At 37.3% G+C, this 22,752-nt stretch overlaps 1 long non-coding RNA gene across 1 annotated transcript; it reads left to right on the top strand.

Annotated features, from left to right (window-relative positions):
• Window positions 1–13,439: 13,439 nt before the first annotated feature.
• Window positions 13,440–21,907, top strand: LOC131383599 (uncharacterized). The gene is made up of 5 exons (XR_009213743.1): window positions 13,440–13,461; window positions 14,261–14,371; window positions 18,890–18,969; window positions 19,717–19,805; window positions 21,787–21,907. It is a non-coding gene; the product is annotated as an uncharacterized LOC131383599 (long non-coding RNA).
• The last annotated feature ends 845 nt before the right edge of the window (window positions 21,908–22,752 follow it).

Below are 22,752 nucleotides of genomic sequence, written 5' to 3'. Positions count from 1 at the left end.
TTCCTATGTACATTATCCTAACCTGGATATGGATGTCACAGGGAAATACCCCCGTGTGTTCTGCTGCTTGAGTTGGGGCACACATAATGCATCTTCACTGTGAGAGAGTTAAGATGTATTGTACCAAGGGTACCACTTAATCTCTTGGTCATGATGCTGATCAACACAGACATAGGCTACGCAATTTTTGCATATGCAGGATTTTTCTAAAGATTCCTATTGTTATTCATAAGGTTTATATCAAACATTTCACACATACATTCTCATATACACACTCATGCATAGACTTTATGGCTAGCCCTTTTGAATGCTAGGGTAGTTGACCTCCCCACTCTTTGTCTCCACTGATAAAACTCAGTAACCATTAAAGTAGACCCCATTCTACCATAGAATCAATGACATGGGTTCAGTGTAGGGTCAGGGTCCTACCCGTTGAACAGGAGATAGAGAAGCATGACGTAGTAATTCCTTCGATGGTGTATTCTGATATGACACACATTATCTCAACCACTTGTGTCTCCCTCTACTTCTCTGTGATGTTAACAAAGCAAGATTACAACTCACCCTGGTTCCTGAAGGCCAGCAGAAATACTCTTCTCCATCTTTTCCTCTTTTGCTTCCCGGTGTTGGACTGCTCAGGTGAAAAAGGAAACATTTTGAGGGACAGTCCTTAGTTGTGCAGAAGATAATCCTGACTGGAGCTGGTTCTTTCCTCATCAAGATATTTTCCGATTTCCCTTTGATGGAGGCATTCTGGAGACCGAGTGTGAGACCAACATTGTTAGTCATCAGTGAGGGGATCGTATCTCTGGCTGGTACATGTTGTACCACTGCAATTACATTGTATCCCATTGTTTAAAAGTACCCTTGTTCCTCATGTTTGAATGACAGTTGGTTGGTAAAGATAACCACTTTCTCTTCTGGGAAACACATTAAAAAGTAAACTCAAGCCACATGGTTTTGGATGGGAGGCAAAAGGTCAAATACGAAAGTTAACCTTTAGCAGAACGACTGGTGCAAGTAGTGGAAGCTGAGAGTAATAAATAGAGACCCCCTCCAGGGGTTTCCAGACACAAACCTTTGGCTCCATTCAGCTTGAGGGGGCAGCAAGTGGAACTGTACATCACTGAACTAAAATACAATTGTATGTGTTTAAGAGCAAGTGGCACGGAGATAGTCGAGTCTTGGCTTCTGACCTCTTCTACTGAAGTCAGACTTTGATTTTGGCATGGAAACACCTAGAATAGAGATTCTGCGGGCAGAATGGTAGCGCCTGATCTGTGTGCAGGCCACAGAGCATCTTCTTCCTCTTCATGTTCGTGCCCCTCTTTGTCCTCTGAGCATTTACGCCTAGAGTTTCTACTGACTGGAGCATTCTCTGCCTTTCCACCTCCTCTGCTTTGCCTACTTCAGGTTTCATATTAAAGATTCCTTTCCAGAAAAACATTCCCAATTGCCCCACTTTACTCCATACCTGAGATAGCTTCCCCTTTTATGTATTTGCAAAGTCCAGGGGTTTCTCTTATCATACTCATTTATTAATTCTAGCATCACTTTTTAGCGGTTAGTATAAAGACCTTGTTATCTTATTCTCTCCTATTGCCCCAATACTTGACACAAAGTAGGTATTTCTCAAATATATATTGTATAAATTATAATGTATTATTATTATTATAATTATTAATAAACAATCTCAATATCCTTTAAACACTTTATGTTTACTCTTTTCTTGGGCCCTGAGAGAACTGATACTTTTGAGACAAAAGGTAGTCTCCCACCCCTATATACCTAAACAAAAGCATCCCATTAAAACAGGTAAGTATGGTTTAGCTCACATAACAACAACAAAATATAGATATGAATAGTAAGTCTATGCGAAGGATTGTTCTAGATGTTTTCATTGTGCTCTCTATCTAGTCCCTGGTAAGAGGAGTGCTCTCATTTCCTTTCAACTTGCACATTGCCACAGTGGTTCCAATTCAGAGCTAAAATCCAACTGAAGTTCACTGACTTTGAAGCTTAGACTTGTGCTATTCTCCACGCTGAGGATCAGCCAAAATCTTCCTTACATATCGCTGGCAATGTGAACGAGAGGAAAAATGGAGGACCCACAAAAAGCATAGCCCTCAGAGTCAGAAGACCTGATCTCTAATCCTGCTTGGGAGCTTGGGCAAACCACTTCATCTCTTAGAATAGGGAACACGGACATAATGTTTAAAAAAAAAAAAAAGGTCCCTGCAGCCATTCTCTTATGTTACATGGTCCAAGTGAGACTATTCCAAATGCTCGTGATTCCAAATGCATCAGGTTTCTCTGCTACGAGGTTCCCATTTGGGAGATGGGCTATGTGTGCACACCCTGGGTTGCACTCTCATAGCGTGTCTTCCCTGAGCCAATTTCTGGACACTCTCCTTATTGTTTCCATTTTAAAAACAGTATTATTTATACCTTGTTGATCTTTGCAATTCTAAAAGGCAAATGTGCTTACATTTATGTATTCTCCTAATATCCTGCTAAGAGCTTTGTACAACAGAAATGTTTATAAATGTTTATTGAGATAGTGCTTATTAGCAAAAATTCTTTGAGTGCTAATATGGGCTGAGAAAAGTAATGACCATCAAAATACACTTTGAGCTCTCATTCTAGTAGAGCATCAGTAGTGAGAAGGCAAAGCTTAAATGATTTTTGTATTTAAAGTATTAAAACGCCCCCAGGAGCGATCAGATTTCTTGGTTTCCTGAAAGCTCCTTAGACTCTGTCATTTGGCATGTGGAAGCATTTTGCTAGGCAGGGTTTTCCTTGTTCTGCTGTGATAAGCCATAAAAGAGAAACTATTTTGCTAGCACAATAAAACCCCTAGCATAAACATCCTTTAAAGAATCTTCCATTTGATTGCAGAGGAATTTTTTCAGTATTAAAATGGAATTTTTTTCAATAAAAAATGCTACAAAACTTCTAAAGTTCTTTATTTCCTTTAAAAGTTACTTCCTCAAGAAGGTCAAGTTTGGTAGAACATAATTCCCTTCTTTGTTTGCAATGCTGACACAATAAAGCAAGGTATTTACCTCCATTGTACTCTGTACCCAAGTCTTGTGTGATCCTCTATCAGTTTCAATGCCATCTCAAGGCTCCAGAATACACCATCACCACACATACCTTCAAGAAGGGAAAAGGCAGAAGCAAGCAACTTCTTTTGATAGAAACATTTTTGTCCCAAACCCATTCCTGATATAAAAAATGAATTGATTAATCAGTTATAGGTTTTAAATGATACTTATTTTCAGAGTCATAGGAGGGGTTTGAAACAGCACTTTAGAAAATTTGGGGGAAAAAACAGGAATATGACAGCAGAAATAAAACACCAGGAGCAAGAAAAGGCAGAACACTTGCATGAGTCTTTTGCCAAATTAACTCATGCTTTTAGGCTGTATAGAACAGAGATTTGCTGGCTTACGTCACTGCAAATAAATAGTATGTCTCAGTGAAGAGGTTATGACTTTCAAAACAAAACAAAAATAATTGGAAACATCAAAGCCTGTTACTTAAAATATGAGAATAGGTTGTTTTCCATGCTGGTTCCTTCCTTTTTTTTTTTTTTCTTTTCTCTTTTTCCTTTTTTTTTTTTTCTTATACTAATGCTGAATTCCAGAAACTAATCTACACCTACAGAATAGTGAACTTTGCACTTTTCATAAAATATTTGGGGAAAGGGGGCACTATTGTGTCTACACAGCCTATTTACAGCAAACAAAGATCATGTTAGAAAAATATGCTTATATTTTGCATTTGCTTAGGTGTGATTTTGAATTTTGACTTTACTGATTATGTAATGTAGGGCCAGTCACTTTGTTAATGAGAACCTCAGTTTTCTTATTTGTAAAATACCACTAATAAATCCTAACACCATAAATATACATATTTTCCAGTGCTCAATAATAGCAATTTCAGGAGCATAAGAGGAGAAGGCCACCTCTTCTGATTGGGGGAGGGCCCTGCTGCCTTTAATGATAGTACATGACACAAAGCAAGTTAAACAACAAAGGCCAAATGAGCTACTGGTCTAAGGTTGTGAAACCAGACTCAGTGGAGGACTGTGGATTGTGAGGTCAACATAAGACACTAGTTTCAGGAACATGGGGAAAAATAAGTAGAGAAACAAAAACGGGGAGATGATGAGTTGTAAAAACTGTGTCTACTTCTTAGTTTCACCAATTCTGACTCAATTCTGACTCTCTGACTCAGCTCCCTGTGGGGCCAAACCTTGATCTAATTGCTGCTTTCTGCCCTGGACATGCTGTATGCGTTGCTTACACAAGGGTGTGTTGATTGGTGCACAAGCTGCTGCAGAGCAGAGCAAACCACGTTGCTCTGACACTGCTCCGCACCATAGTAGTCGGCTTTGATGTTCAAGTTCCTTCTTAACCAAATTATGAATGCTCTATTTCTCGCCATTGCCACCGTAATGAACTTTAACAATAATTATACGCAGGGCCTCCTTGGAGTAGATTTTTTGTCTCCTTAGGCACCTGTACTCTTCTGGATGTTGCTAATCCAGGATAAAATGTGACAATATAGCTGGGTGCAAAGACAACAGAAAGCTTCACCTGACTGAGAAACACAGAAGAATGCAAGCAGCCAAAAACTAGTTAATGGGAGAGAAGCAGAGAGCATATACTTTTAATGAACATAGTATCTGAAATGTTTGGAATAAGACATTTTCAATCTCTGCTTTATCTTTTCAAGCCTATGTCATGTAAGATTCAGGTAGCAGATTTGTGCGATATATATAAGATTGGATACCATTAGTGTACCAAATTCCCCAACAGTCCCTGCAAAATGTTTTGTTATATCTTTCATGTGTTTGGTGTTCTACAGGTTTTCAATCCACTTTCACACGTCACACACAGATCTCTCAACAAATTAGCAACAAACACAAGTCTACTTTTTTTTGAGACGGAGTCTCGCTCTGTCACCCAGGCTGGAGTGCAGTGGCGCAATCTCGGCTCACTGCAAGCTCTGCCTCCCGGGTTCACGCCATTCTCTTGCCTCAGCCTCCCGAGTAGCTGGGACTACAGGCGCCCGCCTAATTTTTTGTATTTTTAGTAGAGATGCGGTTTCACTGTGTTAGCCAGGATGGTCTTGATCTCCTGACCTCGTGATCTGCCCGGCTCTGCCTCCTAAAGCGCTGGGATTACAAGCGTGAGCCACTGCGCCCGGCCCACAAGTCTATTTTTTTATTTAATTAATTTATTTATTTTTGAGATGGAGTCTCGCTCTGTTGCCCAGACTGAAGTGCAGTGGCGCAATCTCGGCTCACTGCAACCTCTGCCTCCTGGGTTCAAGTGATTCTCCTGCCTCAGCCTCCAGAGTAGCTGGGATTACAGGCGCATGCCACCATGCCTGGCTAATTTTTGTATTTTTAGTAGTGATGAGGTTTCACCATGTTGGCCAGGCTGGTCTCAAACTCCTGACCTCAGGTGTTCCACCCACCTCAGCCTCCCAAAGTGCTGGGATTACAGATTTGAGCCACTGTGCCCAGCCCAAACACAAGTATCTTAATTGCCTATTCGAATGTTTTCCCACTATATCCCACTAGAGGGAGGGAAAAAAAAAAAAAACACAAAATACAAATAAATTGCTGTTAATTTTGATTGGCTTTATTTTGATGTGATTCATTAACATTTAATAAGAACTTAAAATCTATTTTCAAAAAATAAAACAACATAGTGATTAAGAGTTCATTCTCTATTGCCTTGGTCAAATTCTGTCATTTATCACATGAATAATATTGACAAAGTTGTCTTTAGGATTTCTATCTTTAAAATGGAAGGAATAATGTTATCCACTTCAAAGAACAGTAACGAGGTTTAAAAGCGTTGAACACAGTGCCTGGCCTATATTAAGGGCTAACAAATGTTTTCTACATTACCATTTGTTGTAATTTATTAGAGCTTACCACTCTTCCTTCTTCTTATTTATTTTTTCTCTTTTCCTTTTCTTCTGCTTTTCCTTATTCTTCTTAACCGTAAAAATTCAATAAATGGTAGATAATGCCAGGTAATTCTCTAAATGCTTCTTTTGTATGATCTGACTTAATCCTCACCACAATCTTATAGGTTAGTACTATCATTATTACAATTTTACAAATGGAATAATTGAGGCACTAAAAAGGTTGCTTAACCTGGTTGATCACTGAGACAGTGTTTTATCTGAGATTCGTATTCAGAAAGAACGATGTAGTCCTGCTCATAAGCCCTATGCCATATTGCTTCTTACTTTAATATTTTTAACAGCAGAGTAAGATTTTATCTTGTTACAATGCAACGTTAAAATCTCAGTGGAAATGAGATTTAGAGCTTTAATTTTTTAAAGGATTGAGAAAGAAAGGAAAAATCATGCATACCAGCTTCATGGATGAGGTGAGATAATTAAGAGAAAGGACACTGAAAGGCTAGAACAAATGTCCTTGAGGCTGTCTGTGTCCGGTGCCTTCCCTATAAGTAAAGGCAACACACTCTGTCTGTCCACACAAACCCACTTGACTCAAGGTTATGACTATAAAACAGGACTCCACAATAACATAGCTGTCCATGTCCTTCCTTCTTTCAGTCAACCTCTTCTAATCTTGCAAGTGTGAGCTTTGCTTCAGCAAGTGCTTCAGTCTATGGAAACTGTCTCCTCCAAGCTCTGCGTCTCACTGATTGTTCTGTTTTCATGGAAGTCCAGATGGCTGCTGGAGGTTTACTTGAGGTCTTTTTCTGTAGGATATAGTTATACTTTTGTCAACTCGGTGGTACATAAGTTTGTTCACTCTAAAAGAAGTTGCCTTAAAAAAAAAAGCTTTCAGATGTTAGAAAGAACTGAGATGCTGATGTCAACACATGAAAAATTAGATGCCTAACAATGCAAGAATACTTATGGTATAGATTTTAACATAATTACCAATACATCCCTTTTAGCTATTTTCTCATTTTAATTGCATACAGTTTATGTCTTTGTTTTATGTAGCTTTTTTCGATGAAAAGAGAATGGAAGCAGCAAGATGAAAATGAAAGAATTATGCAAAGGAACCGAAGCCTTGCCAAATACAGAATTTGTGGTTTCTACTTTGTGCATGATTTATGCACAATTACATTTTTCAATGTATTATCCTGCAAGCTACTTTGCTGTATAGTCCTGGTTTGTCTTTCTGGTGTCTGTGTTTGGATTGAGACAAATATGCTTCTTTTGTTTTCCTTCTTGAAGCCAATAACTTTTTAGGGAGATCTGAAATTTCCTTATTTTAGATTAAGCACTATCCATAATTCCTTGTATTACATTTGGCTTGATGCTGAAGAACTTTGTCACCACTCTGGTTGGTCTCCGCCGAACTTTTGCCAAGAATAAAAGCAGATCCACTTCAAAAGTTGATCTTTTTTGCTGTTCAAGATTAAATCCAGAATTTAGCTGGTTTCTGCCTTAGCTTGGTCAACAGATAAAGGATCAAGACTGGAAAATTGGTTGTACCCCTAGGAGACATGGATAGAAAAAAAAGACTGACGAGTTTTTAAGGTACAAACAGAGATCATCACAGCACATTTCACCACCTAGATTAAATAACTACTGGGCTGAAGACGGAAGGTAAAAGAGAAGTCACGTATTGAGCAAGAGATGTTACCCCAAAGTCAAAGGAACACTTATATGGGGAAATGGACAATTATAAGCAGGCAGACAATCATGATTAGGGATGATATGTCAACACGAAATGGGATCCAGCAATCAGGCTCAGCTTTATTGCTACGACTACAAGTCAGGTGATAATGATCATAGCAGAACTACAGTTCTAGAGGATTCTAAAAATGCACCCTGCCAAATTGGTGGAGAGGTGTAGTGTTTGGCGCTGGGTTCTAGTGCAAAACTCTGTTACCAGAAGTCTTACTCATGGAGGTAAGAGAGGGAATTAAGGTATTTGAATGAGAAAGACTGGTGTTTAGGACAGGAAAACATCATCACGTTTAGATGAACAGTCAGTCGGGGAAGCATGATGGAAAACCATATAATGATTCTAAAAGGGCTTGGATATGTCATGTCTCATGTCAGTATTAGCCTTGGTGATTGGAAGAGAAGAAGCATAAATGATAGGATTTAGTATAGCCCACTGGGAATTTTCTAATATTTATCGTCTACCTTCTAGAGTGTGAAATCATGACAGAAAGTATAAGCAGTTGTCTGACATTCAATTACTAGCTGAAAAAGGAAAGGAGAAACTAATGCTCTCTAATCATACTTTATGTCACAAATGTGAGATGATTATAAAACATGCAACATCCATTTTCTCTGTCTGCATGGGCAGTCTACAGAACTTTAACAATAATATGTCTCCTCCTTTTTTTCTTTACTTAAGTCCATGTGCTTCAAATGTCCTTACCCTCCAGTTCATAAATGTCCTTACCCTCCAGTTCATAAATGTCCTTACCCTCCAGTTCATAAATGTCCATACTTTCTACATCTTCCTCATCTCTATTAATAATTTTTCTATCTTCATAACCTTGATTTTATTGAAAAATTGATGAACTCATATTTTGGTGCATTGCCTACGACACAAGCTGTCAAATCTTTCTTTCCAGGTATTTTGTCCTATTAAAATCACTGAAAAGATTCTGTATGTTTCTTTTTTTTTTTTCTCATGCTCTGTGGTTTTGTTCTGTTTTATTTGGAGCTCCAAAACATACAGTTAACCCTTATGAAAACTATTTCTTTTCTGTATTTAACATAATCCAGCATCTTAACTTAGAGATGAAGGAATCAGAGCTATCCTAAATTTCACCAGAAATTAAAGGAGCAGGAAATCGAGTTTACAATCTGAGAGGCCTATGCTCATTCCTGGGCTATACCTTTAGAAGTGCAGCTCAGGCAAAGCTATTTTTTTCAAAGTTCCCCAGATAATTCTAAGGTTAAAAAACCACTTAGGTTTATATCTATTCTTAATTTTTCCTGAATATTCTTGGGCTAAAAGGAAGATCTTTTTACCTAGCTAAAAAGATCAATTGACTCAATGTAAGAGAAGGATAGTACTTCAAATTCAGTAATTTATGAATAGACCTTCATATTCAGTAATTTATGTTGGAAAATGACATGTGACATATATGTGTATGTATATATATATATGTGGGTGGGTAGGTGGGTGTGGGTGAGTGTATGAGTGCATACACTCACACCTGTGTATGTGAATGTTAAGTATTTCAAACTAGCTTAGCAAAATACTACAAGCAACAATTTTCTAAGTTGGTTACGAGTAGGCAAGTGCTACATTTAGAGATATGCAGCCAACAACCCCTCACATCAATGTGTTGCGATTCTGCTGTTTCTCCATTTCACACTATAATAGTTAGACTGACTATTCACAACACCTCCTTTAATTGTTGTCCTTAACCACAGATGCTTCATTTTCGTGGGTCATATAATTGGTATTTCAATATCAAACATCTGACACACAGCAACTCCAGATGAGAGATGGAATATTTGGATTGGGACTAACTGGGGTGTAGCAGGTTGATAAGAAAATTGAACTCTGTCCCATCCCACTCTCACCTTTTATTTCTCAATGCTTTTCTCCTAAAAATGTCATGTAGAAAATAGACCAGATAAGACCTCATGCAAGACTCTACACTAAGACCCCAAAAACAGAAATTGTGCTCAAGAAATGGGCTGATGTCTCTGGCAGCAAGATGTGTATAAGAAGTTATGACCAATTGCAGACAAGAGCTCAGGTATCAGAAGGGTGACCATGTATCATAATTTTATTAGTAAAACTTCACTTTAATTAAAGACTATCTAATTCACATGTATTTGTGTTAGATTTATCTTTGCACCAGAGCAAGCACAACAGTAGGAGAGAAAAATGGACACAAAAAATTGCAATGCACAGTGAAAAGAGCAATAATAGCATGGACCCAATTCAAAGGTTAAAAAAAACGTACAGAATATTTGGGTAGACAATTGCATTTTTTTATTTTCCCAATTTTATTTAAAATGGGCAAGAAGTAGAAAAATACTGACAGTTTAATCATCCAGAGAAAAAGCATCACTAAAATTTTAGTACATATCTATATCAGTCAGCGTTTACCCAGAGAAATAAAACCAGGAGGATATTAAGAGATTTATTGCAAAGAATTGGATTATGCCATTGTGAGAGCTGGCTAGGCAGGTCAAAATCCAGAGGACGAGGCATCAGGAAGGGCCAGCTGGAAAATACGAAGCACAACCTGAAGCTTCATTTCACAAGAACTTCTTTTTTTTTTTTTTTTTTTTTTACTTCTGCTCAAAGGCCTTCCAACCAATAGAATCAGTCCCACCCAGATTATCTAGGATAATCTCTTTCAAAGTCAACTGTAGATGTTAATCATACCTACAAAACACTTTCAGAGCAACACCAAGTTTAATGTGTAAATAGCTGAGTACTATAACCTAGCCAAGTTGATACATAGAACTGGCCATCACAGTTCACTTCTTGTCAACTGGGCACTCACATACAGCTCCTTAAGACATGCTTAATCTATAAATAAAGACAATAACAAAGTCATTTTTTCCACCTGTAATTATAGTACTACACTCTGCACACCAAAAACCACTAACTCTGAAAAAAAAAAAAAGGATGGAAAGTCTTTGAGTGATTTTCCCTAGTCTTCTTAATATCCTGTAGCTTAAATATTGTGATATAAAGTTACCTGCTATTAATACACTTTGTGTTAGATGATAATGAGAATATGAGTGGAAATACAGATGATACCTGAACAATTTGGAGGTTTGGCACATTAACCCCTCACAAAGTTGAAAATCTGTGTGCAACTTTTGACTACCTCAAAACTTAACCACTAATAACCTACTGTTGACTGGAAGCCTTGCTAATAACATAAACAGTCAATTAACACATATTTTGTGTGTTATATGTATGACTGGGCTGGCCACGATGGCTCACACCTGTAATTCCAGCACTTAGAGAGGCCAAGACAGGTGGAATCACTTGAGCTCAGGAGTTCAAGACCAGCTGGGCAACATGACAAAACTCTGTCTCTACAAAAAATACAAAAATTAGCCTTGAGTGGTGGTGCACACCTGTAGTCCCAGCTACTTGGGAGGCTGAGGTGAGAGGATCACCTGAACCCAGGAAGGTTGAGGCTAAAGTGAGCTGTGATTGCATCTCTGTGCTACAGCCTGGGCAACAGAATGAGACCCTGTTTCAGGAAAAAAAAAAAGGTAAGCTTGAGGAAAGAAAATATTATCAATAAAGTCATAAAGAAGAGAAAATATATTTGGTATTTGTTAACTGAATAATAAAAGTCTTCCTTCTCATTATCTTCATGTCGAGTAGGCTTAGGAGGGGAAGAAAGAGGAAGAGTAGGTCTTGCTATCTCAGGGGTGGCAAAGGGAGAAGAAACTGCACAGAAATGAACCTGTGCAGCTCACACATATGTTGTTCAAAGATCAAATGTATCTGCCACATATTCATAACAAAATAAAGTAGAAATGTTCATTATCATTACTGCCTTTATTTCTGCAGCAGGTCATATGGTTGCACCTTGTTCTTTGCCTGGTGGGGCTACCCAAATCTTTGGTGCCATTTTGGGCCATTATACATCCTGCTTAAACTGTGTTACTGTAGTTTTCCACTGCTATCAGGGAATCTGCCCCAATAGCCGCGTAGGTTGTTTTCTATTTTCCCTAAGCGTCAGCCAGTTTGAGAAATAAAGGGACAGAGTACAAAAGAGAGAAATTTTAAAGCTGGGCGTCCAGGGGAGACATCACATGTCAGTAGGTTCCATGATGCCCCACAAGCCACAAAACCAGCAAGTTTTTATTAGGGACTTTCAAAAGGGGAGGGAGCGTATGAATAGGTGTGGGTCACAGAGATCACGTACTTCACAAGGTAATAGAATATCACAAGGCAAATGGAAGCAGGGCGAGATCACAGGACCACAGGACCGGGGTGAAATTAAAATTGCTAATGAAGTTTCGGGCACCATTGTCATTGATAACATCTTATCAGGAGACGGGGTTTTGAGAGCAACCAGTCTGACCAAAATTTATTAGGCAGTAATTTCCTCTTCCTAATAAGCCTGGGAGCGCTATGGGAGACTGTGGTTTATTTCACCTCTACAGTCTACGGACCATAGAAGATGCCCACACCCAAGGGGGGGCGTCTATAGACCCACCCCCAGGCACGTATTCTCTTTCCCAGGGATGTTCCTTGCTGAGAAAAAGAATTCAGCAATATTTCTCCCATTTGCTTTTGAAAGAAGAGAAATATGGCTCTGTTCTGCCTAGCTTACCAGCGGTCAGAGTTTAAGGTTATAACAATTGCTGTGATCCTGTTCTTTTTTCAAGGTGCCCAGATTTCATATTGTTCAAACACACATGCTCTACAATTTGTGCAGTTAAGGCAATTATCACATGGTCCTGAGGTGACATACATCGTCCTCAGCTGACAGGATTAGGAGATTAAAGTAAAGACAGGCATAGGAAATCACAGGGTATTGATTGGGGAAGTGATAAGTGTCCATGAAATCCTCACAATTTATGTTTAGACACTGCAGTAAAGACAGGCATAGGAAATTATAAAACTATTAATTTGGGGAACTAATAAATGTCCATGAAATCTTCACAATCCATTTTCTTCTGCCATGGCTTCAGCCAGTCCTTCCATGTGGGGTCCCTGACTTCCCACAACACATTGCTTTTAATTACAGGAAATGACAGTACTAAAAGATGCTCTGAATAATCTTCTATATTCTGCACATACTGTACCTTACCCTTATTTTGTGACAGATAGCAACTCAATTTTCCTCTGATAATCAGGATCAATTATCTCTGCTGGTATAGTAACTCATTTATTTGCCTGTTTATTCAGAGGTATGAGGAGCCCAATATGCCCAGGTGTCAGTCTCAACTTTTAGTTCAATAAATTTATTGTTGTATTACAGAAGCAGTCTTTTCTTTGTTAGTAATACCTTTGCACCAGGAGAGCATATGTAAAGGAAAGAGGAGACAAATTTTAAAATATTAAATAAACACCAGTGAAAACCTGTTATAAAATATTTATAAAATATAAATGTTATTCAAAAACAAAATATAAAATATTAACCATGCTTCTTCAATTCCCTTTGGTTACTCTTATCATGAGATGTGTATTTCTATCCTTTTACTTTTAAGCTAGTTAGATCCTTTTACTTAAAGTGTCTTTCAACTAGGTACCATTAACTTTAATTTACATTGTTTATTCAATATTACAATCTCTTCCATTACTTTAGACCACTTATATTTAATGTAATTACTAATATATTTTTTAATTGGCCCTCTTGCTATCTGCTTTTGTTATGGTCTGCTTTTTTTTTTGCTTGCTTTTTTTCCCTGCAGAATATGAAATTAACTGGACTTTGGAAATCATTACGTAAGTTGGCCACGCACTGAAACGGGATTTCTAAGGTAAGAAAGCTTTGTACATGGAGAAAGTCAAGTTCTTATTCAATTAATGAACTTATATTGAAGTTGAATTGCACAAGAGCTGCCTATATGATATTCAGGTAGTGATGGCTAATATGAAGTCAGAGTATAGCTAAGATGTCTGAGCTTGATATTTTGATTTGAGGGTCCACATGGTTTGAGGAAATACTTGGTAATGGAACCATGGATGGGCAACATATATATGCCATTTTCTTTGCAAAATATGTAGAGAGAAGAGCAGAAGAAAAAAGAAGGACTTAAAGTCCTACATACATTTTGAGTATGGTTAGAATAAATGAATGGTGAGAAAATACATCAAGAGATGTCTAGAAAGGTAAAAGGAGAGAATGCAAATATAGGTAGAAAAAAATGGAAAAGAAGATATTGGTCCATAGTATTAAATATTGCTCTAGAGCAATAAAGACTAATATCTTTGGATTGAGCAGTTATCTTAGCAGTAAGAGCATCATATTATCTGGATGGACATCTGATTATAGGAGTGGAGGAGGAAGATTGTAAGATGAAGGATTTATTCAGTACAGGTTACAAAAGTCAAAGGGATACAGAGTTGTATGCCTATCAGGTTCAGCATAGCACCCTTGGTCATGACGATCTCAGATAAAGTGGTTACTGGCCAGAAAGGCTGGTAACATTAGGGTTGATACTGAAAGTTCAATTTAGGATGAAATAATGAGGGTGAGATTTAGAGTGAGATCTTCATTTTAAGATTTAATTTGATTACAACAAACAGTGCTAACATGTTTTTGTTTATTTTGATTAGGTGGAAGCTGCAGTCTACATAGACTTGATTGAGCCATCTTAAAGCTGCAGTCTCAAACACCTAACACTAGATTCACTTCACATAGTATCTCCTGACTATTAAGTTAAAAAGGTGAAAAGGGCTATCCTGAGATGAGGGTGAGGGCATCAAGTGAAGAGAGGGGGAAATATTTGTCTAAGTAATTCTGACACTTATTCTTCAGCCCATGTAGTGACGGGGGAAGTACTTTATGAATTCAGATAACCCTTTTACCCCTTTTTGTCAAAAAAAAAAGAAGTGGATGAGTGAGGGTAAACATATATCACAGAGGTTTTTATTAATCAGAGAAGTTTTCAGGAGGGAGCAACCAGTTGTCGGAATTTATTGTTAGTCATTCACATAATGTTCTGAAACAAGTAAGTAATTTTTAGTCACTATTTTAGACATGTCACTGTAAAATGTGAATTCTGGTTCAAGTACACATCACACCCCATTCACTTCTGTACCCCAGGAGTTTTCTTATGATTAATGTTATTCCCAGGATTGCCAAAGGATTAATAATTAGCTACCTATAGCCAGAAACACAGATAAGCCACCTGCTTTCCCTTCCCAATTCGTTTCCTTCCTTTGTTTAATCACACAATGAAACAATTATCTTCCATTCGTGACATCGAAATCACTCCCATAGCAACAGGCATCTCCTTCTAATACTTCAGTGTGGAAAGAATCAGAGAGCAGATACGGATTTTTGAAGGAGAAAGAACATATTTTTATATAAATATACCAACAACCAGCAATTTCTAGGAGAAAGAAATAGAGAGGAATAAGGATATCTCATAGATCAGGCTTTCTTTTTAAATGTTAATTTTCATCTGGCTGTAAACTTCATCTTTTAAAGCCTTTCTCCCATTATTATCATCATACCTTGAGTGCTTACTGCTGAATACTAGTTCTCTCTGACCTTTCTGGAATCATAAGCCATCCTTTCTCTTTGTCACTGTGATAATGGAATGGATCAGATTCTTCCTGCAGACATTATAATGGAGTTCAACTGTCTATGGCATACACTAATGAAAAATGTTAAACCTTTCTTGTCTCCACCATGTGCCGCCACAGCACACAGCAGATGCCCTGCCTGGAGATGCCCATATGGCAAGCTGGTATCGGTGATATTTTCTCTAATGTCAAGGGAGCCTGCTGCATGGAAAGGATGTTGTGGGTGCCATTTGGAGGCTTAGGTACAAGTGCATCGAGTGAGAGCCACTTTATCTGTTTCTGCCTGTCCCCCCTCTACAGTGCCAGCTAGTCAGTCATTGGCAGATAAGTGGGTCTCTCTGCTGTGTGATTTCAGGGACACTGGAAGCCCTTTCACTACCCCATCCCCCCCACCCACACACAATATCTATTGTCTTACAGATGTCTGATGTTCCTTTAATCGTCTGCCAAAAAATAAAACAAAAATCAAAACTGAAAAATAATGTATGAAATGCAAACACTGCAGAGGACACATGCTGACTTAAATCTTCCTTATAAAGATATCATTATAAATCATGGGTATTCTGCTTCTCAAAGAAAAATTCATTGTGGGCTATGTACCATTAAAGAAATGGGGTAGCTAAAGTGATTGGGGAGAGATAAGAATTTTTTTTTAATTCACTCCTGAAGTCACTAACTAAAGTTATTGTTGACTCACTATCACTCATCATTTGAACTATTTAAGTAAACATGTAAGGCTTATGAGGTGATGAATACCATTGATGAAGACAATCAAAGAAGTTAAAAGACTCCCCTGGGTGTGAAGATTATAGCAAATGGACATTCAGGTCCCATAGTTAATATACAACTTATAGCTCACTTCACTGAGTCATGAGATCCTTGTTTAACAAAAGATAAAAAAATTATATCAAGCAGGATGATGATGATGATGATGATGATGATGATGATAATTCAGTAAGTATGGCTTTTCTAGTCTCTTCTATTTCTTCACTAGAGACCTCTTATTCAGGGGCTAGTGGCAGTGAGCTAATGAAGACTTTAGGCACCTAACACTCTTACCCAGAAATAACAATATAATGATTTTATAGGGTGTCCAAACTTCTCTTGGTGCATCTCCTGAATCATTTAAAATGGGGTCATTTTGTTATTACTATTTCTCTAGCTCTACAATGCTGTACTATCACATCCCACATAATAATAGCTAGTTTCTAGTCCATTCTCATAGTAACTATGTGTTGTTGACCAGGAGGCACATGCCACCTTTTATTTTCAAACCAAAATAGTCCAAAAGAGATGAACCTGGTAGAAAGTAGTCATGGCTTTTTAACTACACTGTAGTTTGATTTCTGCTTCAGAGACAAACTGAGATTGCATGCATGCTTGCCAAGTTACAAGGCCAACTAAAAGGTAATTGTGAATAATTTCACTTAAGATTCCACCATGAGCAAAATAATACAGATAGCTAAGGTGTTTGCATCTGTTTTACTTGTGTTTATGAAAATCAACAGAGATAAATCTTATGAGACTCAAATATTTAGTTTGCTTTTTTTCTCTGCGCATACCATTGAATTAATACATAAATGTAAGGTATCACATGATATGTCAGAACCACTATTTTTAGATTATGTCCCCCAAGGTTTCCACCAAATATACAGTACAGCTTATATTTGGAGTTGGCAAAGAGGTTGGAGGCTAAATCCTGCAGTGACTGACACACAGGTTTTGCAGTAACACAGACTGTGTTCAATTCCTTCCTCAGACAAGTTTTATAACCTCCCAATGCCTCTATTTCCTAATTTTCTCAAAGGAGATAGTAATATCTATCATATGGATTTGTCATGAAGGTTAACTTAAGTAATTTACATGAAACACTTACAACAATGCATGAGGCACAGTAAACCCTTTGTAAGTTTCATAGTCAACTTCAGATTGAAGAAGGAAGCTGAGACTGTTTAATGCTAAGATTAAAAAAGCTCTTTAAAGACAAGGACTTTAATTCCCCCTCCTTCAACTGCCCCCTCCTCCCAACAAACACACACACCCCAGAAAATAGTTCAGTGCCTAACACAAAACTGGGACTTAAGAGAGTTCAGTGATATATGTGTTCTGGAGTTTCTAATCTGTGTTTGCATTACCTGTCTCAGGACTGATGATGGGGGCTTTTGTTTGGATGTTCTGTTGAACAACTTTTTTAGGACAATTGGCAGGTGAAACATTACATTCCTAAGGTCGATGACAATGAAGACACTTCATAACCAAATACAAATTGGCCCTGGTATCTTGCCAGTGGTTTTTCTGGTACATTGGATGAAGATTTGATTGCTGGCTGGCAAGTACACTGACTTGATCCCTGAGGTTTTAATGGTTTTGATCACATTTTTGTCTCCCTGAAAAGTGCAGTTGTTGGCAATCGCTCTTTTCCTCATTACTGCCAACTGGCTCTGGCCTGCTGCATTTCTTTCTTCTACTGCTTCCTCACTCTAAGTTTTTATAGCATAACTTGAAAATAGTCTGACCCCCTTAATTGCATATCAACTTTGGCCATCCAGAAGATCCTCAGTGGAATAATGCATTCCTTTGAAGTTTACTGAAAAAGAACCTCAACAATTAATTACTTTTTATATTAATATCATGCATATTGACTGACCTCTCACCATATTTCTAGTAAGGGCAAAAAGATACGATACTTATGTTTATCTGGGCTATGATGTACCTTTTGATTCATTGATTAATACAATTATCCATGTAACAAGTCTTCACAAAATGCTTAATATATGCCAAGTACAGTCTGAGGTAGTGGGAATACAATGATGAACAAAAGCAAACAGAGTCCTTGATCTTATAGAATGTTTATGCCAGTAAAATAGACAAATGTTATCAACCACACAAACCAATGTAAAACTGTAACATTGAAAATACTCTAAAGCTGAAGTGCTTGATTTCATGAGTTGTAGGAGTATTTGTTTGATCGCAATCAGGAAAGTTAGAGACACTTTTCTGAAGAAATGTCAATTGAACAGTTATGAAGATAATGACGGATGACAGAGAAAAACATTTCATGTTGGTGGTATAAGATGTGCCAACATTGAGATACAAGGGAGATTTAGGCATGGAGCTTGAAAGGAGCAGGAGAAGACCACAGACTCTGAAACAGAAAAAGTGGGATAGATTAAACTGTGCAGTAAAGCTAAAGAGGAACTCCTCAAGTTGATACCATCATACCAGGTCTTGAAGGCCAAGTTGCAAGATACCACATAGAGTTTAAAAACAATGAGATTAGAGTGATTTTAAACATAAAGAGAATGTGATACAAATTTTCCTTTTGAAAATACAATTGTCTAGAATATGGAGAAGTCAAAGTGGAAAAGAGAAAAACACAGGTAGAACAGTAAAGTGGCTAATATAAAAGTCTTAGACCCAAAAAAAAAAAAAAAAAGATGGCAACCTGGACAAAAGTGGTAGGTGTATGAAGAGAAATAAGGGGGATAGGGGGATAAAAGAATATTTAATGATATGGTATCAAACATATTTCATTAGTGTCAGGGTTACTCCTAGTTTCAAGATTATATAAATTTGGAGAGGTAAGAAATCATATGATTTTTATCTAATTTAGTTTTAACCATATTGAGTTTTAAATGTCTTTGAAATATTTAGGAGATGGCAGGTGAGAAGACTATTGGACACACATTTGGGGTTAGAGAGATACATGTCTTCAGCTGAAGATCTATATGTGAGTTATCTTATAATTCATAATTATAGTTACCATATTATAAAATAACTACTAATTTCAATAGAGAAATGGATTAACTTGCTGAGACAAGCAGCCATGAGTGATAAGAGAAACAGGAAGAGGACTCAAGCTTTCAGAATTTGAAAAACTTTGTGGACTATGAGTCCCAGGCTTCCCCATTAAACTGTGGATTCAGTGTCTAGGATGGCCTAATACTGAACTAAAAGCAGAATCCAGATGACTGGATAAAAGGTGCATGAGAATTTGAATAATTATAATAGTTTTTCTTATAACTAAAGTTATTTTCCCTATAGATTGAAACTTCGAAATTTAACTCTTGACTTTATCTGACAATCAAGATAATCACTGATCATGTGTTAATTTTATAATTTTTTGTCTATAAATAAAGCTGGTAAATATATTATTAACAATGTTGCTCAATGTCTCTTATAGAAAGACTCCTATAACAAATATTTCTCATAGCTTTTTCTTTTTTGCACTTAATTCTGAATGTTTCTGACAAGGAAACTCACCTGCTTTCTAATAGTCAGGTCATTATTTCCCTCAAACTAAACTTCTCATATCCTTTTTAAAATATAAACTTCATTTCTTTAGCTTCCTGCATCTCTGCTTACTTTGTTCATGTCTGTATTTATTTCCATCAGATATCTAGCTCTTAACCACCACAGTATCTTTGCTGCCTTCGAACCAACTTAATTATGTAAGTCTTTCTTTTCTATCCTTTTTCTAGATTCTATCACTTGCCTGTATCCTCTCCCATCATTGCCACTGGGCACTCCAGCAGCTCAGATCTTCCATTCTCATTATTATTTTACAAAGGTGGGTGCTTTTTCAACATCCAGGGGTTCAGAGATAGACCCAACATTGCAAAGATAAACTTGTGAGCCATCTGTGAACTAAACAGAGTGGTTGTCCAAAGCGTTGTGGGAAAATGGGAAAGTAGACAACCATAAATATTCTCATTCTTCAGTTTTCTTATAGTTCAGGTTGAGTATAGGGCATTGTTTAGCCCAATATTCCTCTTTTCCAACTTGAAAATAAGCAACTGTCTTTATGAAAGGTACTATAATTAAGATAATGAAGGAGAGGTAGGAAATGTCACTGCTGTCTAAAGAAGTCCATCCTCTCCTTCTTGTCACACTTCTAAATGTTGTAGTCCATCCCTTCTCATTTGCCCTTTCTCTTCTTACCTTTCCTATAAATCAAAACTATGATAATACCAATATATTTGTCTAGATTTTTATTCAAATTGTCATAATGTCAGTATATTTGTATTAACCTTATTGGTTGCTTTGAACACGTGCATAAACTCAACATAGCACATGTGTGTGTCTCTACCCCTTTCGAAGGTTTAAACATCTTCATTCAAATCTCCCTTGACATCTAGTACTAGGAAAGGCTGACAATTGATCCATAAAACCATTGTTAAATAGTTATGTTAGAGTAAAAATGACTTCTACTCTAACATTTCAATACATTATCTGCATGTATTGGATATGGGAGAAATACATAACTTTTAGTTTGGATATGATATAGCTTAACACTTAGCAATTCAATACAGTAAAAAATTATCCCAAAACACATGCATTTCACAATGTAAAGGAAGGAGGAAGCCTAGATTATAGTTGGCTGTAATATAGGATGGAACAGAGTTTGCCTTGGGGAAGTGGTATGATTGTTCATTGAAAGGTTTTTACCTTTCACTCGAGAACTTGTTAAAGTTCCTGATGGGAGTGGAAATGTTTTAGGGGTAAGCAAATACAAATGCACAGAGAACAAAAAGCATGCGCTGTGTCCAAAAGCCTATGAGTAGTAGAAGATTAAAAATGGGCTGCTAAGGACAAGAGAATGAGGTTGAAAAGCTAACTAGGCACCAGCATGGAGAGCATATGCCACCTAAGTAGAGTGACCCTTACACTGAGGTGTCTGGAATAGCTAATGCCTATTGTCATTAATAGCAACCTCCAGTCTCTCAAAAGTGTGTGGCTTAACTAGCAGATTATGTCATTATTCTGTACATATAGAACTGTGACGTGGTAGTATAGATCAGTGCTTTCCAGAGTACATCCTACAGAATAAAGGCACTGAAAAATGCTGATTGGGACACTGAACGAAAGGTTTCTATAAACTATTGTGAGAATCGTTTATGTAATATCTGTCCTTCTTGAACATTCACAATGCACATGTACAAGTCCTGTAGTGTAGAAGGCTATTTAAATGCTTTAACAATTTTTAACCACAGAAACCTTTTCATCATAAGATGCAAATTAAGACATTACAAAAGTAGGAATGTTTGTCTATTGATTGGAAGATTACTATAGGATAGTGTTATGCTATAGGAAAATTAATCTTTAGCAGGCTGGGTTAGTAGGAACAAACACTGGAAGTGGCAAGATACATCATTTAAAAAATTTTTTTTACATATGTTACACTTTAATCCAGTATAGCAGATTGTATTTTCCAACATTAACATCACACAGGAACTTCCAGAACCTTGCCACTCCGCCATCAAGAGGTGGAGTCTACATTGCTTCATCTTTAAATTGAGTCAGGCTTTATGGCTGTCTCAACTGATAGGATGGTACAGAAATTGAGTTATGTAACTTACGAGTTTAGGTCATAAAAGGTGATACAGATTCTGCCTGACTTTCTCTCAATATATGCACTTTTGGAGCCCTGATTCATCCCCTAAGAAGTCCAGCTACCCTGAATCTGTCATGCTGGAGAAAACACATAGTGATAAAGAGAAATGCTTGAGGAGCTCCAGCTGTTCCTCCATCAGCCATGTGCATCTTTCCAGCCCAGATGCTAAAAATGTGATAAGATGACTTGGAGACAACTGCAGCCCCAGCCATCGTCTGACTACAACTACGTGAGACACCCTGACAAAGAACTACCTAACTGGTTCCAGTCATTCACCACCCAAAACCATGACACATAATAATAAATGACAGGTTTTGTTTATTGCAACAATATTTGATGTGGTCTGTTGTAAGGCATTAGATGGTTAGAGTATATTGATCTGTAAAATCTTTCCGAAACTTTAAAAACATGATTAAATACAATTTAAAAATTCAAAAGTGGGTGGAGAAAATTTAAACAGGAAACTGAAAGAAAGGTAACATGAAACAAATCCCCTAAATTTGTCAAAGATGTTTCCCAGTGTGATTCTAAACTTTCTTACAATCATAGCCACTTTGATCTATTGCACAATCAGGCCTGAATAAGAATTGGGGTAGAGTCTTATGTAAAAGAGAATTATCTCTTACAAGGTAATGAGTGAAATGGCCAATGAGCACAGTACAGAGATCAGTCAAACTTTGTAGCATCACTTTATAAAGGATGCTGGGGGCTTAAAGTAGAAGTACTTTAAGATAAGGGAATAAAATCTATCGGATGTGAACATCATCAACAGCAACAAACAATATAAAAGAGAAATATTTTAAAATAAAATTGATTTATCTTGACAAAAAAGAAGAGAGAATCAAATATGATTCTGAGACTATGAGCCCCGGTAACTAAAAGAGTGGAGTTTTCATTAGCAGAAAGTTGGAAAATAGGAAGAAAAATGTTTGCAAGAAAATTTTGTTTGAAGTTTTGTAGATGGTCAGACATCCAGACAGTTATATTCAGCAGGCAGATTGCAAGAGAAAAGGGGATGCAGAGAATTAGTCAGATTATAACAAGTTGTCAGATTTGTTAGTCATCTCCTTGGAGTTGAGAGTTGAAGCTGTGACAATCAATGAGACTGTATGAAGGAATTGTT

The sequence above is a fragment of the Hylobates moloch genome, unplaced genomic scaffold (assembly GCF_009828535.3).
Source record: "Hylobates moloch isolate HMO894 unplaced genomic scaffold, HMol_V3 SCAFFOLD_5, whole genome shotgun sequence".
NCBI lineage: Eukaryota > Metazoa > Chordata > Mammalia > Primates > Hylobatidae > Hylobates > Hylobates moloch.
The sequence above is the reverse complement of the archived record's forward strand: the minus strand, read 5'-3'. Positions and strand labels throughout refer to the sequence as shown.